Raw genomic sequence first — 17,067 nt, forward strand, 5'->3', positions numbered from 1 at the left:
TTTTCAGAGTTCTGACAGTTTTAATTTCTAATCCCTCTGCTTCTATTTCTAGCTATATCTCCACTCCCTAATTGGGCTGTTCCTTTGATACTTGTGACCTATTATGAACCAAAACACCAAAATCAGTGTCAGATTTTTGGCCAAGTTTTTTAGAACAAAGATGTTCAATTCCAGATAAGTTTGGATAAACATCAGATAAGCATCCACACTCTCAATCAATGCTTAATTGAACCAGCCTTCAGCAAACTTTTGAGGGCTGCCATCACAGGAGATTTGCTTTTGTCAGTATTTGGCTTGATTCAAACTAACCTGCTCACCGTTTTGATTTGCAACAAAATGGACCAGTTTGGAAGCATCCAGCTTGGAATGGGTGCATGGGCCTGTCAAATATAGTTTGGGAGTATTGTAACACACAATATCATTAGCCAAATGTAATTATAAAGGGCTATTAGATGAGGTTCAATTTCAGCATAGATCTACATGAAGGAGAAAGATTGCTTTTTTTCCTCTTCTTTTGGAAAGGAATAAATTTGTATTTCCCTTAAGATTATTTCTTTTTCCTATGGAAAGTTTGAGATCATTATATCAATCTTCAACTGCAGTGGAAATATAAAACCTTTTATAAGTGTTGTTTTCCTCATGAGAGGCATAATTATACACACACACATATATCATTTATGCATATATTTTTGTGGTTAGTTGGTTTTAAAGTATAGCAAGAAAACAATACTACATTGGAGACAATTGAATAAAAGAGAATAGAAAGTCAAACAAATTCCAAATGGTTATTTTATTAGATTATGTCTTTGATCATTAAATTTATCCTCATTTTATAGACCAAAATAGTCACTTAAAGTTTGCTGTATTTTTATGTGTTTGTTTTTATTGTAAACTTCTTGGTAAACTCCTTGGCATCATTTTTTTTAGAGAGGATGGATGTCCAGATTGCCATATACAAGTCAAGAGGGAGTTCTCCCTTTGTGTTGCCAATTTTGATCATTTAAATTTTGATTTCTTTAGGTTGTGTTTTTTTGTTTGTTTTTTTTATCTTGGAGGTCGAGATTTTTATTGACCATTTGTTAGTGTTTTCCCTAAAATAATGATAATAATTAAAACCAAACAACCAAAAACCTAAAAAGTATCTTTCTTTGTGATTTCCTTTTTCTTTTTCTTTTACGTCTCCTGAGCTCCATCAGTAGACAGAACTTCAGTTAGTTTTACGAAATGCAACATTTACCCCCTCTCCCACTTTTTTTTTAAGGAAAAAGATAAACTTCAATGACTTGAAGTTGAGAACGGGGATAGAGCTTCATTCACTCACATTCACATTGTAAAGTATTGCTCACCTCCTTTTAGCCTTAATGCGTACAGTGGTGTGTGGTAAGGGTACACAAACCTAGGTTCCATCATCAGTAGCATAGGTCAAGATGCTTTTCATGACAAAGCACAACTGCTGATCACAATCTCTCCTCTCTGGAAAGATCAGTCATGCCGCTCAGCACCAGCTGAAATATGGAAAAGCGAATTGTAGCATCCCTTGGGAAGAAATAACTTCCATTTCTTTTCCTTCTCATTGCCCTTCCCCTTTCCCCTCTCCTTACTCCCTCCCTACATCCTGCTCATTCTCCTTCTTCATTTGTCAATCCATTATTTTTCTCTTTTTCAAGATTGCTACTCTAATGATTTTCTCTGAAGGTGGTGTTTACATAGCTGACCAACAGTGCTGCTTCTAGTATCTGCTGCTGCTGTGGTAGGACTTTTTTTTTTTTTTTTCCATTGGCTACTAATTTGCTTATTCTTTTTTTTTTTAATTTTTTGTTTATTGCAGTAACATTGGTATATAACATTGTAAAAATTTCAGGTGTACATCATTATACTTCTATTTCTGCATAGATTACATCATGTTCACCGCCAAAATACTAATTACAACCCATCACCACACACATGTACCAAATTATCCCTTTCACCCTCCTCCCTCCCCCCTTCCCCTCTTGTAACCACCAATCCAATCTCTGTCCCTATGTGTTTGTTTATTGTTGTTATTATCTACTACTTAATGAAGGAAATCATATGGTATTTGACCTTCTCCCTCTGACTTATTTCACTTTGCATTATACCCTCAATGTCCATCCATGTTGTCACAAATGGCTGGATTTCATCGTTTCTTATGGCTGAGTAGTATTCCATTGTGTATATATACCACATCTTCTTTATCCATTCATCCCTTGATGGGCGCTTAGGTTGCTTCCAAGTCTTGGCTATTGTGAATAACGCTGCAATGAACACAGGGGTGCATGTACCTTTACAAATTGGTGTTTTCAAGTTCTTTGGATAAATACTCAACAGTGGAATAGCTGGATCATATGGTAGTTCTATCCTTGATTTTTTGAGGAATCTCCAACCTAACAATTGGGAGAAGATATTTGCAAACCATACATCTGATAAGGGCTTAATCTCCAAAATATATAAAGAACTCATGCATCTCAACAACAAAAAAACTACCAACCCAATTAAAAAATGGGCAAAAGACCTGAACAGACATTTCTCCAAAGAAGATATACAGATGGCCAACAGACACATGAAAAGATGTTCAAAATCACTATGTGGTAGGACTTTCAATGTGGTGTGTTTTCAGCATCTGTGCGCACTCCTTACTTTCAGGTTTTTCGAAAGATTACACATTTCCAGTGAGGATCTTAGGTATCATACCAATGGCCACAGATCGACTTTGGTTTTTCAGTTTCCTCAGTTATTTTGCTGTCCATGGTGCAAGGGTTTTATTTTGCTAGTTTTGAATCTCTATTCTTCAGTTAATGCTTCAAGAATCATCAGCCTAGCTGCTACTTATTTCAGTACATCCTCTCCAAATGCTGTATATAAGTTTCCTATCTGTTCAGCAGCACCAGTACCTACACTCTCTGTATGATCCTCAAATCTAGCAATGTGATCAAAGAAAAATAGACTAAACTCTACTCTCGGTTGCAGTACATCAGCAGTACATCTGGGTCTTGCATTGCCCTTTGATCCTTGGACAATTACAGTTTAGGCTTCCAAGCAGCCTTCCCTTAACTCATTCAGATAATCCACTATGTCACAGTCTGACCCGTTCACCCGGGATTGGCAGCCTTGCTGAAGTATATTCAATACTACCTCTAGGTATTCATTAAACTCTCCACCAATAACAAGGGCAATATCACCAAACACACAGAATCTGTGGCTTTACAGACCTATGGACATTCTCATTCCTCATGTTCTTCACTAATAAAAAGTAAGATACTGGATTTCAAGGTGTGACATAAGTCTTCCACTTATCTTACAGTCTCCAATAAAACTTTGCACTCGATATAATTTTTCTATAAAATACTTATACTCAAGAGAGCTTGTAGGCTTCTATATACTTTAGGAATTCACCAACCAACAGTTCTTCTAAGGTGCTAACTACCATCGGGTCACCCTCTTGCATCCCCCAGATGCAACTGTGCTTTGGAAAATCCTTAACAGGAGATCATTATTTCGTCTTGATGCTGCACTTTTTAGAGAACGTTTTGAAGAGTTATGTGGAGTAAAGACTGAAAGTCACTGAATTGGGTCTTATCAGAAGTGCTTTTATATGTGATTTTACCTGTTTCAATACACTTATTACAGTTAGGCCAGAGGTGCTAGAGTCAATTTTTGAACTCAGGGTAATAGTACTTGGTATTATTTTTCACAATTTCCATCAAAACTTCATATGTAGCACTTCTCCGGTTGTTCTTGTGGCCATCAGGCCTCTTTGTGGTCTCCGTGAACATCTGAAATATGAGGATAAGCAGTAAGTAGTTGCTTTTACCTGATCATCACTTATAAAATTTCATAAGCAGCTTTAGCTAGACTAGAAAAAGCCCAGCACACATTTGACACCATCCTGGGTTCAGAACTCAAGCTTTCTATCAGACATTGTAGCAGGGAAGCCAAGTAGACATCACTGATGCCAAATTCGTGAAGCAACTTGCAAAATATGCCCTCAGTCTATATACTTGTATATCAAAAGACTTATACAGGGGTCTTTGATTAATTATATTAAGATAGGCTTTGTCTGTATAACTAGGAATTTGAACTTATTGGGTTTCCGTTCTTCCAAGATACAGGAAAAGCCGTCACAGTAGTATCCTGGTATCACCATGTCATCTTCACATCAGGTGGCCAGGAGCATCATCATTTTCATCACCCTTTGCTAGTGTCTGTGTGACAATTGGAACCTCATTTGTAGTGTTCCCTTGGCATATATCTTGCTGTGTGCTCTAGGGGCCTTTTCTGTTCTGTTGCCTCTTAAGCTTCAATGACCAAAGCTATTTTGTCATCACAGACGTTGGACCAGAATTTTTTTTCTTATAAGGCCACTTCATCAAAGTCACTGTTTTACTTGAATTGTGATCACAAGAAGAGCAGGACTTGTATGTGTCTCCATGTACTGTTAATATAAGAACATTTTCTCCATCAGATTCTGTAATCTAGTCATTTATTATCTTATTATCTTCATAATAGGTTGCTTCACAGATTACCTCATAAAGAAATTGCCTTTCAGATTCTTTGTTAAAATTTGCTTTGATGATGGGCTGGCCCCGTGGCTTAGCGGTTAAGTGCTTGTGCTCCGCTGCTGGCGGCCCGGGTTCGGATCCCGGGTGCGCACCGAGGCACCGCTTCTCCGGCCATGCTGAGGCCGTGTCCCACATACAGCAACTAGAAGGACGTGCAGCTATGACATACAACTATCTACTGGGGCTTTGGGGGAAAAAAATAAATAAATAAAATTATAAAAAATTTGCTTTGATGAACCCCAATAGCTCAGAAGTACCTTAGTAGCCACTAACTTCACATTACTATTAGAATCTTCTTTCCTCTTTCCTCTTAGGATAGTCAGAATCTCACTAGATTTATTCTGTGGCTGCTCTGTTTGAATATCTTGGCAGATGTAACAAATTGCTTCCAGTGTCAACTCTTTCATGTGCTCTGTGCTGTTGGGGTTTGTGACATTGGCTACCAGCTGAAGAATGAATTCTGAACACTGATTCACTGGGATCTCTGCACCAACAACATCAGCCATCATTGTGAGGAAGAACTAAGCTGGTAAGTTTTTGTGCCCAAAGTCTGCAAAATAGTTCTTGGCTTCTCTGTCAAACATTAGCATTAATGGCAAGCCGTTCTGCTCATGTTGTGCCTTGATGTTTGGATTCTTAGATGGCAAAGAGTTCTTGATCTGTAGACCGGCTGCAACCCTGTCAATCTGGCTGTTTTCTGAATTTTCTGGCACTCTGGACAGTTCCAGAAGGAATTTTGGCAAGTTTCACCACCCCACACTCCAGGAACTTCTACTCAGCTTCTAGTTCAAGCAGAGGTGGAGACATGGTTTTCTCAAGGCTGAGATCAGTTCCAAAGTAAAGATGGTCGCAGTTGCTTCTCCTCAGGTGACACTTGGCATCTTCAGTTACAGCTCTGACTGGTTATAGGGACTGGGGGTCCAGTGGCATTGGAGGGTCTGAAGGGAGTCAGAGTCACCACAGTTCATTCATTTGCTCCTTGATAGTACCCATCATCCTTTTCTTCCCATTCCCTCTCTCCCTCCTTCTTTCTTTGCTGTTAGCAGTGGCAGCTGCTCCCCTGATGAGGGTGGGGGAGAAAACTTAGGAACAGCTCAGAACATGGCTGGAGCTTGGTTGGCAAAGAGAGAAAGGAGAGAGGCAGCAAGTGAACAGGAGCCAGCAGGGACAACTTTTCTACACTTTAGATTACAGAAACTAAAAGCTAAATCATGAACGCCAGAGGTCGTTAAAATGACATACTATTTGTGGAAGAGTGTGCATGATTATCAGTAATCAGTTCATTGTTTTGGCCAAGTGCCCCAATAGGTGATGATATCTTATAACTCCAATGATTTCCTTAAAGGAGATTACATTATAAATGAACTTACAGTCTGACATTCATCCAAAGTTTCTTCATGCCAGCCTATGTGGGAGAATCAAACTTTCACTATTGATTAAGTGTTTTGGGATTCAGATGGGTGACAGGAACTTTAAAAAACTACTGTTTATATGGTACTAAAGGACCATACATTAGACTTTTCAGCCAAAATTGCACAAATGTACACCACCACCATCAGCAGTGTCATCTGCAATATATGGAAGTAAGAGAGCTGACTGCTTCTTTGCCAGGTATTAGACTTATCTGGTATAGACTTGAAAGGCAGGGGGAGTAACTACATGCATTAAAATGTCATGTTAGCATGCACTTCAAATAAAGTTCAAGGTTACAAGGGAAGAACTCTAGGAGCAAGAAGAAAACAATTTTAGTTTGCTTTCAAACTGTCAAAATTAAGTGGCTAGTTGTTCCTGTATATCAACTAACCAGATAGCTGGTACAGCTATCTGGGAATGGAAATCATCTGAGGGGGTAGGGATGGATGCACTATAGCTCAAGGGCTTCATCCTGGAAGGGGCAGATGATTGCTATAGCCAAGAGGGAAAAGTCAGGAAGCATGTTCCAAAGATACTTCCTGGAGGAAACCTTTGAAAGATTGGCAAGGACTAGACAGGAAATTGATTCAGAATAATAGAGCGAGGAGCAGGTTCTACACTAGGCACAGGCAAAGAGATACACATTTGGGTTTATATTTTGTGGAATTTAGACAGATGTTTTGGAAGGTTTGTGCTGAAGAGAGAGGAGCAACTTTCTGCAAAAGTTGTCCAATTTGTGGGCTGGACCCGCTGCGTAGCAGTTAAGTTCACATGCTCTGCTTTGGCGGCCCAGGTTTTGCAGGTTAGGATCTCAGGCGCAGAGCCATGCATCGCTTGTCAAGCCATGCTGTGGCAGCGTCCCATATAAAGTAGAGGAAGGTGGGCATGGATGTTAGCACAGGGCCAATCTTCCTCAGCAAAAAGAGGAGGATTGGCGGCGGATGTTATGTCAGCGCTAATCTTCCTCACACACACACGAAAAAAAGTTGTCCAATTTGTAGTGGTAGCTAATGGTGGCAGAGAAGTTAGATTTACTTAGCATCATAGACATGCAAATTATGCTTCCTAGCTTTGGCAAGAAAGTTTGTGGTGCTGGTGAGTGCTTTCCACATGGTAGTCTTTTATTAAATATTAGTGGATTTGATCTGTGCCGTCTGCCTCATATTTTCACAGAGTTCCCAGATGTCTATCTCTGGAAAGTCACAAACTAAACATGAAGTGTGCAATCTGGAAGTATTAATTACTCCATTGCTGTGATTCCCAGCCCAACACCCCCTTTATGTTAAGTATTTCCTAAAACCTACTTTAAAATTCTTAAATGAAATTTGTACATAGTATAATCTACTGGCACACACTATTAAAGAAAAAATATATATCTAATGTCCTAACAGCAATATGAAGGGTAAATGAAAGGAAAGTAATTTGTAATAAAATAATATTCATTTCAATATGCAAATGCACAGGCAAAACCACTCCAGAAGTCAGATGTTTGTTAAGTTAAATCACTATGACATGACATGTTGACGTCATACCCAACCCTCAAATACCCAAATACCATGTTGTCAGTGCTATTTTTGACATGATTTCCCCAAATGATGATAAATGCTTATTAAGTTTCAAGCGAAACAAAGAATAATATTTCCTCAAATTACAGCACATAAAAAGACTTTTCAATTACAGGAATGTGTATTAGGACATTTGAAATTCATCCAACAAACATTTATGGAGCACTCATTATGTGCCAGACCCTGTCCTAGGTACTTGGAATACAATAGAGAACAAACAGGCAAATAACTCTGCTCTCATGGAGCTTACAGACTAGTTGGGGTTAGGGTGGGAAGGAGATAGATAATAAACATGGTAAACAAATTAAACAGCATGTTATAAGGCAGTAAGTGACTTGGAAAAAAATAGAGCAGGGTAACAGTATTGAGATTGCCAGGGAGTGGTGGGTGGTTGGAATTAGAAATAGGAGTGGGGGTGGTAGGCCTCATTGAAAAGGTGATATCTGCACAAAATCTGGAAGGATCTTAGGGACTTAATGGCGCAGATATCTGGTGAAAAGCATTGCAGGCAGAAGGAAGAGCCAGTGCAAAGGCTCTAATGAGGATGCATGCCTGGCATTTTCAAGGCGCAGCAAGGAGCCCAATATAGCTAAAGCCAAGTGTTTGAAGAGAGAAGTAGCAAGACATGAGGTCGGAGAGGTAATGGGAGGAGGACACATCATGTGGGTCTCTGTAGGCCACTCTAAAGACTTTGGATTTTATTCTGAGTAAGGTGGGAAGCCATTGCAGGGTTTTGAGCAGAGGAATAACATGATATCTGACTTAGATGCTGTGTTGGGAATAATCTGGTGGCAGGGGGTGGGGGTGGGGTGGGGGGAGGAGGAAAGAGTGAAATCAAGGAGTCCAGTTAGGAGAATATTATAGTAATCCAGGCAAGAAATGATTATGGCTAAACCAGGGTTTTAGCTCTAGAGGTGGTAAGAAGTGGATGGATTTTGGATAAGTTTTAAAGAGCCAACAGGATTTCCTAATGAATTGGATACGGAGTATGAGATAAATAGAGGAATGAAGAGTGAGTTCCAAGTTTTTAGCCTGAGCTTCTGGATGGTAAAATTTACCATTTACTGAGAGTGGAAAGATTGCACCTTTTGTAGGGTGGGTGAACAGGGATATTGAGTTCAGTTTTGAAGACGTTGAGTTTGAAATGTCTATTAGACATCTAATTGGAGATGGTGATAGGCAATTGGAAATACAAGTATGGTATTCAGAAGGGAGGTCTGAGCTAACGTTAAAAACTTGAGGGTCTTAGCCATATAGTTAGTACTTAAAGCCATGTTCTTGGATGAGCTCACCATCAGTAGAAACAAGGGGACCTGCACATTTGGTACAATACCTGGCTTCTTCAGAAGGCATCTTCAACTCCATAAGCAGAAGTCAAGGGAAATTCACACAAATCTTCAAAAATAATTATTCTTCTCCTCCAAAAGGGATTAATAGTGGGCTTTGTGTGCTGGCACTAAGATCACACCTTTTCAGAATTTCTATCCTATCATCAGAGTTCAGTAGGGGGCCTGAATATTGGGAATGGCATTCAGCTTCTCCAGGTGGTCTCAATACCATCAATGGGTCAAGAATCAAATCTCGTACTGGGACTAAGACCCTGCTTCCTCTAGACATTCTACAGTCCATAATCAAGAATCAAGATGAGTTCTGAACACTGGACGTAACACCTGGCTTCCTCAGTAATCCTCAATTCCACAGACATTGTCATTCACTAGTCCTTGTTATTACTAATACCTTTATCTCTTCCATAATCTCAATTTTATTATAATCACTTATTTGCATACTCCCACAACTCCCATGTCATGGAATAATTTTTTTAAGTGCAGGATTATCTTACATATTGCAGGATGTCTAACATCCCTGGTTCCTCTTCGCTAAATGTCAGTAGGGCCCTCCAATCATTATGACAACAAAAATGTTCCTATACATTTCTAAATGCCCCGTGAGGAAGCCATACCTTCCTGTTGAGAGTCACTGCTCTATTTCAGGCAAAATATCATAGTTGCTAAAGTCCTGAGTGAAACAGCATTCATTTACCCAGAGTACCATTAAATTTTTCAGAATTTTTCCTTCTGGCTAGCAAGATCTATAAAGATATCTCTATTTTTACATTTTAATGATGACAATTCTCTCAAAAAACCTATAAAACCACCACTGGTTATTTTCAGACATAGCTATTCTATCTTTAAAATGGGAATACCATTTCCTGGAGTATTTCTTAGACAATGATGCTAGAATGAAGAACAGACTAGATAATATAGTTGAGCTCTTTAGAATACTACATTACTTAACTATTATTTATTACCTAACTCCTATTAGTAATTATTCTGAGACAAAACTAGAAAACACACTGGGTGTCGAAAAGAAGGAAGATGCATAGATAATGACTTTAAGTTCATAAAAAATTTTGTTTTCCTATCTAAAGAATAGCTCTACTGCAAAAATATTTGCCAGTCTCATTTGGAAGCAAAATATAGTCGTCATACACATTGGTAGTTTAAGAGGCTACGGAGGATCCGAGGATATTTGCCACAAGTTGCTGAACGAGTTTTGACCAGATTTAGGCAAGCATTTTGCAAAATGCACAGCTCTTCAACTAATTTTCAGTGCTCAAAGAAACAGAATTTACATCCTCTTGAACCCAAAGTGCCATTATCATCACCATCTTAATATTTCTTGAGTGTCCATTGCATGCCTAGTACTGCATTAAGTTTCAAAGTAAGCATTTTCATAGGCTTTATGGATTGTAATCTCACAGCTGAGACATCCACTTATAAATTTAAAAAATCGTCTCTCTGTGCTATCATGAAAGGCAGCAGAATTTTGGCTTTATAGTAAGAAGTGTTAAATAGGTATAATAAAAGGACCCCTGGGTACATATCTGCTGCCAACTAAGAAACTTCCCTACAGGATATCTGCTTGAATGAACCCCTGGTCCTTGGAGTCAGAGAAAGATCTTTATGATCATTAAATTGGATTGACACACACTGTCTTGAGACAATGGCAGGGGTTGCTACGGAGGACCTGCAGATCACGATGTGGTTAGAAGTGAATACTCTTATACAAGGATATCATTTCCAAACTTTGACACGGTATTTGCATAACAGACATGTGTAGTTAATTAAAAAAAAGAAGATGTGATCCAGTTGTGAAATAATTCTCCCATCCAACTCCAGAACATTATTTCATGCTGTCTCTATGACTGGGTACTGCAGGAAAAGGTTATTTTTGAATAGCTTCAGAGTCAGATGGTTATATAAACTGCACCTCAACATTTTGGCTTCCATTTCAGTGCATTTTGAAAGGCCAAATGCAAAGTCTGACTGCTGGTAAGTCTTAATACTTCTGCCAGTAAATGCTGCTGAATCTCTCAAGCAGCAATGTGTTATTTTGATCTCTTTCCACTGCCCCTCAGTTCTTCCCTGCCCTCTGGCACTAAAAGATAATCACTTCTGGGAGCAATTAATTCACCTAGAGATTTTCTTTAAATTCACTGTATTTGTTATGACAAGATGTGTAACTCAAAATAAAAATAATGAATGAAAACAGCCTTAATTTGCATGTCAGATGAGCTAGAGTATAGATTGAATAGATGTAAAGAACACCATCATTACTGACCAAGAGAGATACCCTTTTTCTCAGTGGCCAGTTGTTAATCTTCATCAGAAGTCTCTGTATTCTGGGTAGTACAGCCGCTTGAGCTATCACTTGAATACAGAGTTACTTCCTTTCCAAAATATATCATGCCATCTTTGAACTGTCTTCAGCCATTCTTTTCTTATATGAAAGAATTTCATTGCAATGGCTTTTTGCCTTCTTTGACAAGACCCAAAAAAATATGCACACTTGATAGAATCATCTTCAATAACAGCCATACCTGTTGCTATAGACTGAATGTTTGTGTCCCCCTAAAATTCATATGTTGAAACTTAATTCCCCATGTGATGGTATTGGGAGGTGGGGCGTTTGGGGGGTGATTAGGTCCTGAGGATGGAGCCCTCATGAATGGGATTAGTGCTCTTATGAAGGGGACCCCAGAGAACTCCCTTGCCGCTTCCACCATGTGAGGACACAGCGAGAAGATGGCCATCTATGAATCAGGAAGCGAGTCTTCACCAGACACCAAATCTGCTGGTGCCTTGGTCTTGGACTTGCAGCCTCCAGAACTGCAAGAAATAAATTTCTGTTGTTTATAAGCCACTCAGTCTATGGTATCATGTTATAGCAGCCTGACCAGGCTAAGACACTTGTTAATTTCAAGTTCTGTCTTCTGTGATGCAAACAACTCATTTTCTGTGTTGCTAATATGTGTTTTCATATGGAAACCTTTCCCTCTTTCAAATGCCAAGCTATCTGAAGAGTTTATTTCTTCATCCCGGAGGCCCACACTTGCCCACAGTTACTTTATTCATGATGCAGAGAGCTGCACAGACAATGAGCACTTGGGTGAATGTTGGGAGAGTGCTTGGCAGATGACCCACACTCTAGCAGTCTGAAGTATTGTTTGGTGAATAGTAGTATCTTCCTGAGTCACCTTAGTAATTAGTAGACACACTTGGAAACCCGTGATCATTCTGTATCTGAAACAAAAAACAAAAGGCTAACTCTTTTTCTAACTCCTGCAGGAGGGAGAATTTGCTTCCAAAAACAGGGCACTGTTAAAATGTAGGATGTAGAATAAAAGTGGGTTAAGGATGAGGGAGCTAGTAAGAATGAAAACAGTATGACATTCTTGAATGAAATATGTGATAAAGTTAGATATTCCAGTTAAGCCGACAGAGTGTCAGATAAATCAAGCAAAATGAAGCTCGGCAACATTACAAATATCTTTTCAACATTTTGGTGTGGAAAGAGACAACACTAAGTACAAGTATCATATTTTTTCATAGTTGTGCATGTGGCAGATATGCTGATGTTATCTTTATTTTTTTCTCACTTAACTTTTTTTTATAGTAACAAGCCTAAACACAATTGAACCTCAACAAATTTTTAAGTGCACAATACAGTATTGTTAACTATAGGCACAATGTTGTACAGCAGATCTTTAGAATTTATTCATCTTGCATAGCTGAAACTTTATACACATTTATTAGCAACTCTCTATATTCCCCTCACCCAGCCCCTGACAACCACCATTCTACTATCTGCTTCTGTGAGTTTGACTCTTTTAGATACTTCATATAAGTGGAATCATGCAGTATTTGTCCTTCTGTGACTGGCTTATTTCACTTGGCATAATGTCTAATGTCCTTTATGTTCATCCATGTTGTCATATAGGGCAGGATTTCCTTCTTTCTTAAGACTGAATAATTTTCCATTGTATGTATATACTACATTTTCTTCATCCATTCATCTATCGATGGACATTTAGGGTGTTTCCATATCTTGGTTATTGTGAATAATGTTGATGTTATCTTTAAAAAATCATTAATACTTTTCCAGGGGAGCAATTGAGAGTAGAGCCTTATTTTAAAAAAATAGACATCTTAACACTTAGTGACTTCCCACATTAACTGTTACATAGATTTTTCTATTTCATATAGTTCCTCAATAGTCAACATGGAAGAAAATGATACATCTAGCAATTGAGAGGTATAAGGTCTGATCCAACCAGACAGCCAGACAACCATTGAACACATATGCATTGAGTCTGTCTGCTATGTGTTAAACACTATCAGAAGTATAAAGGTAAATCAGTCATTGATCCCACACTCAAGAAACTAACAGTCAAATAGAGACAAGATATGGAGATTAGTAGAAAGTAATGAGACCACTAATTAAGTTATACTAATTTGTAACCCACATTTATCTACAAATGAATTGAGAAGGCTTATAACATAAGTATTATAGGATAGTGAACTAGAAAAAAAATATATAAACCAAGGAAATAGGGGAATGTGTGCATGCTAATTATAAAGATAAATAGAATTTCTGTAATTGATCTGCAATGGTGACTCTGAGCTTCCTGAAAGCCAGAAAAAAATAAGTTACAAAGTTATGAAAAGTAGGACCTATATCAAACGGTTGGTTTGCAACCTTGGGAATTCCCTGGGTGAAATTTGAAATTGACGTCCATAGATGGAGAGCAAGAAGAGACAAAAGAAAAAGCCAGACCACTCCAGATTGGTAGGTGGCAGGTTTAATAAGCAAGGAAACTTACATATGAGGCTTGTCTTGGGCAGCCACAAGATGAGTGTATCTCCATACCAGCTCACCAGAATCTTAAAAGTTTTTATAGAGGCCTTAATGGAGTTCAGTCACGTATACCATCAAGATGGTCTCAACAACACATTACTCTCTCAGGGCTGCATCCTTGAAGTGGCTTCTAGTGTGGGGGAGTGGGCAGAATGTATGTTCCAAGGATGTAGGGGAAGGGGTAAGGAGAATTTGATTGCTTGGGTCCAGTTTGTGGGTCAACCAGTGGTCATGTCCTCTTGATGACCTCCTCTAACACAAATCCATATCAGTTCCTCAGGAGAGACAAAGTTTCCCGTGGTGCTAAATTCTATCATATAGTTCATTGAATGGTACAATGAAAAATGAATACTTTTAAGGTAAATGCAGAATATTTCATAGTTGTTTATAAAAGCTGAGAGGGCAACATACAAGAGTAACACTGTGAGGGGAATTCTAGGAGAGACTAAGATAAAATGGTTGAACCATATAGTTTTCTGAGGTCTCAATAATAAAAGTATAGAACTTATAGCAATGATTCCAAGATGGTGGCCTATGGACTGGTGATTATCCATAGTTCTGTTTTTATTCATACATGGCAAATGGAGAAAATAAGGAAAATATATTGAGTTTTTAACAAAGCTCAATTTGTTTAATTTAATAGTCTGCCTTTTATTCTGAGATAATTTCCTCCTATTTTTGATATTAAAATGTCTTTTGTTCTGAGAAATAATGTTGATAGTAGAAAATTACTTACTAAAATGCACTGACTTCATGAAGTACAAAGTTAGCAACCAAATGTTTGTCTCCTCATCTTTTGTTTGTTTGTATTTTGTTTTAATTTTGCATCTATGAAACACAAGTATGGAGACCATATCTGAAAGTATCCAGATGGGTAAGGACTACATACTCGTCATTCCTTGCCAACCCAAGTCACGTCTACTGGTAGCAATAAATTGTTAACTATGGTCTCAGCCTCACCCAAACTATGGTAGGATTCAACTCAGAATGAGGATGTATCTTAGGTGTACCTTTTCCACATGGAGTTGGAAAAGTCTGTTTCCCTTGACCAGCGATGAATTTCATGCTACAATATCTCATCCAGTCATCATCATATGTTGTTAATCCATTAAACCAGACTTTTTCTAAGCTCTTGATTCACTCTGGGGCTGGAACAGGCCCTGAAGACCATCTCAGGGGTCTATTCTCTCTCGCAAGAACTAGATTCATACTTATCTTCTACAAGCCGACATTTGCTCCATTCCAATTATTGATTCAAAAGCATGATACAAAACAATCAATAGATCAGAAAAGTCTGTTTTCTTTGAGCCAGCGATGAATTTCAGGCTGCAATATTTTATCTAGTCATCATCAAGTGTTGCAGAATAAACTATTTTTTAAAAGTAAAATGGAAAAGGAAAATGAATTAAAAATAAACAAGTTAAAAGTAAAACTGAAAAGAAATAATAAAATCAAATATAGGAATAAGAAAATCTAGAAAATGAAGTTGGCAAGATGTTTGAAATGGAACTGTTTCCTAGTCAATATTATTAAGTGAACTAAAAATGAATATAACATAAAAAGGATAATTAAAATTGTGACACAATAAGAAAAAAGGAAATAGGTAACAAAATGATTAAAATTTATTAGAATTCATCTATTAGAATGAAAAGACACTAATGATAAGAATGATAGAAGAGAAAAAAATGAAACAACAATTTAAACAAAATAAAATGCAAAAGATAACTTGAGATTATATTTAAAATAGAAGACAATGATTCAATGAGAAAACTGGGTTTAAAAAAAAATCTAACTCATGTATTCCAGGCTTTGTTATCTTGTAATTAAAAAAAAAATCTTTTCTATACCTCAATTATTATGTCATGAATTTCTCACTTACCAATTTCCTGCCTCAAAATATCCCCTAAGCTCAGTACATTGCCTCATGTGTGCTTCATAAAGAATCCTTCCAGAATTTCTGTTTTGTGCTCCATGTCTTGACACTATAGGGCTGCCTCTTTAGCCAGTAACCCTCATAAATTGCTGCTCTCTTAAATTGTTGCACTGTGAGCACCTATCATATATACTCCTCCCCACTAGCCTCTGAGGAGGGATACAGCTCTCTTCTCAGATAAGAATTACCTCCTCATAAGATTGTTGAGGGGAGTCAATCAGAAAAATGCATATAAAGCACTTCTTAGAAAGGGGCGGGCACAACGTAAGTGGTCAATAAATGGTAGTGACAGTTGTATCTGCCCCTGGTCTTTGCTAGCATAGCCCTTATGGTAGGTGGTATTATTGTTCCCAATTGCTCACTCTCTCTGTAAGAGGATTATACATGCTTGTGTGTGGCCATGTGACTTGCAGTGTGTCCATGTTCAGGAGTGTATTCCCTGCCTCATTGATTTGCAGCTTGGCCATGTAACTTTCTTTAGTCAATGAAATATGAGTAAAATGATATGTGCCACATCTGAGCTGAAGCTTTAAGGGACTGAAATAGGGGCAGCTCCTTCAGCTTAGGTGCCATAATGAAAAGATACAAATTGTAGAGTCAGAGCTGACCCATACTCACTGACGGGAATTAAGAGGGAGGAAAAAATATATCAATTGCTGTTAAATCAATGATATATTTTTTTACCTTGATATAACCTCAAACAAGCTGATACAGTTTCATATCTTCAGTTACTGTAAATATCCCAGTTCCTGATTATTCATCCTACTTTTTTACTCTTGCTTTGTTCTTCCTTCTTACATTTAGTTCTTTTTAGAATACGGCATCTAAACTGTTATTTGTTTAAATTAAATTTTCCTAAGTCTGGAGTACATAGTACTAGTGGGACACAGGCACATGATAGGTGATTCATAATGAGAAAGTTAATCTCTTTCCAAGGCTCATTTAGTTCTTATGATTACATTAACGAGAAATTCTTAGTTTGGGGCAAGTTTGTCGTTAATAACTCTCAAACAGTTGCTAACGTCCTTTGAAAAGAAAGACAAAACTGATCCTCAAGCTAAGAGAGTAGGACTAGCAACAGTATCTAGATGGAATTTAATAATATTTTTAAATCCATATTGTATTAATTGTATGGTCACTTCTATTAATAACAACTAACAATGGTCTGCCAATTACAATATAGCTCCCTTTTTAAGTAAATACATTTATTTAAGTAGAGAAATGAGCTGATTTAAATAAAATATCATGTGATGAAATTTGAGAGACTGTTCTATCTAAAGGCCTTGTTTTTGTCTTTAGTGCTCGAAATGTACCTATTTGGATCTCTGCATCTCCTAGATTTGCTGGCTTCCATGTCTATTTCAGGCCTGGCTCTTAGATT

General features: G+C 37.9%; 1 pseudogene; it reads right to left on the reverse strand.

Moving 5' to 3' along the window:
• Window positions 1-2,674: 2,674 nt before the first annotated feature.
• On the reverse strand, window positions 2,675-5,390 carry LOC131400318 (importin subunit beta-1-like; annotated as a pseudogene).
• Window positions 5,391-17,067: the final 11,677 nt, after the last annotated feature.

This window comes from Diceros bicornis, chromosome X (assembly GCF_020826845.1).
Source record: "Diceros bicornis minor isolate mBicDic1 chromosome X, mDicBic1.mat.cur, whole genome shotgun sequence".
Taxonomy (NCBI): domain Eukaryota; kingdom Metazoa; phylum Chordata; class Mammalia; order Perissodactyla; family Rhinocerotidae; genus Diceros; species Diceros bicornis.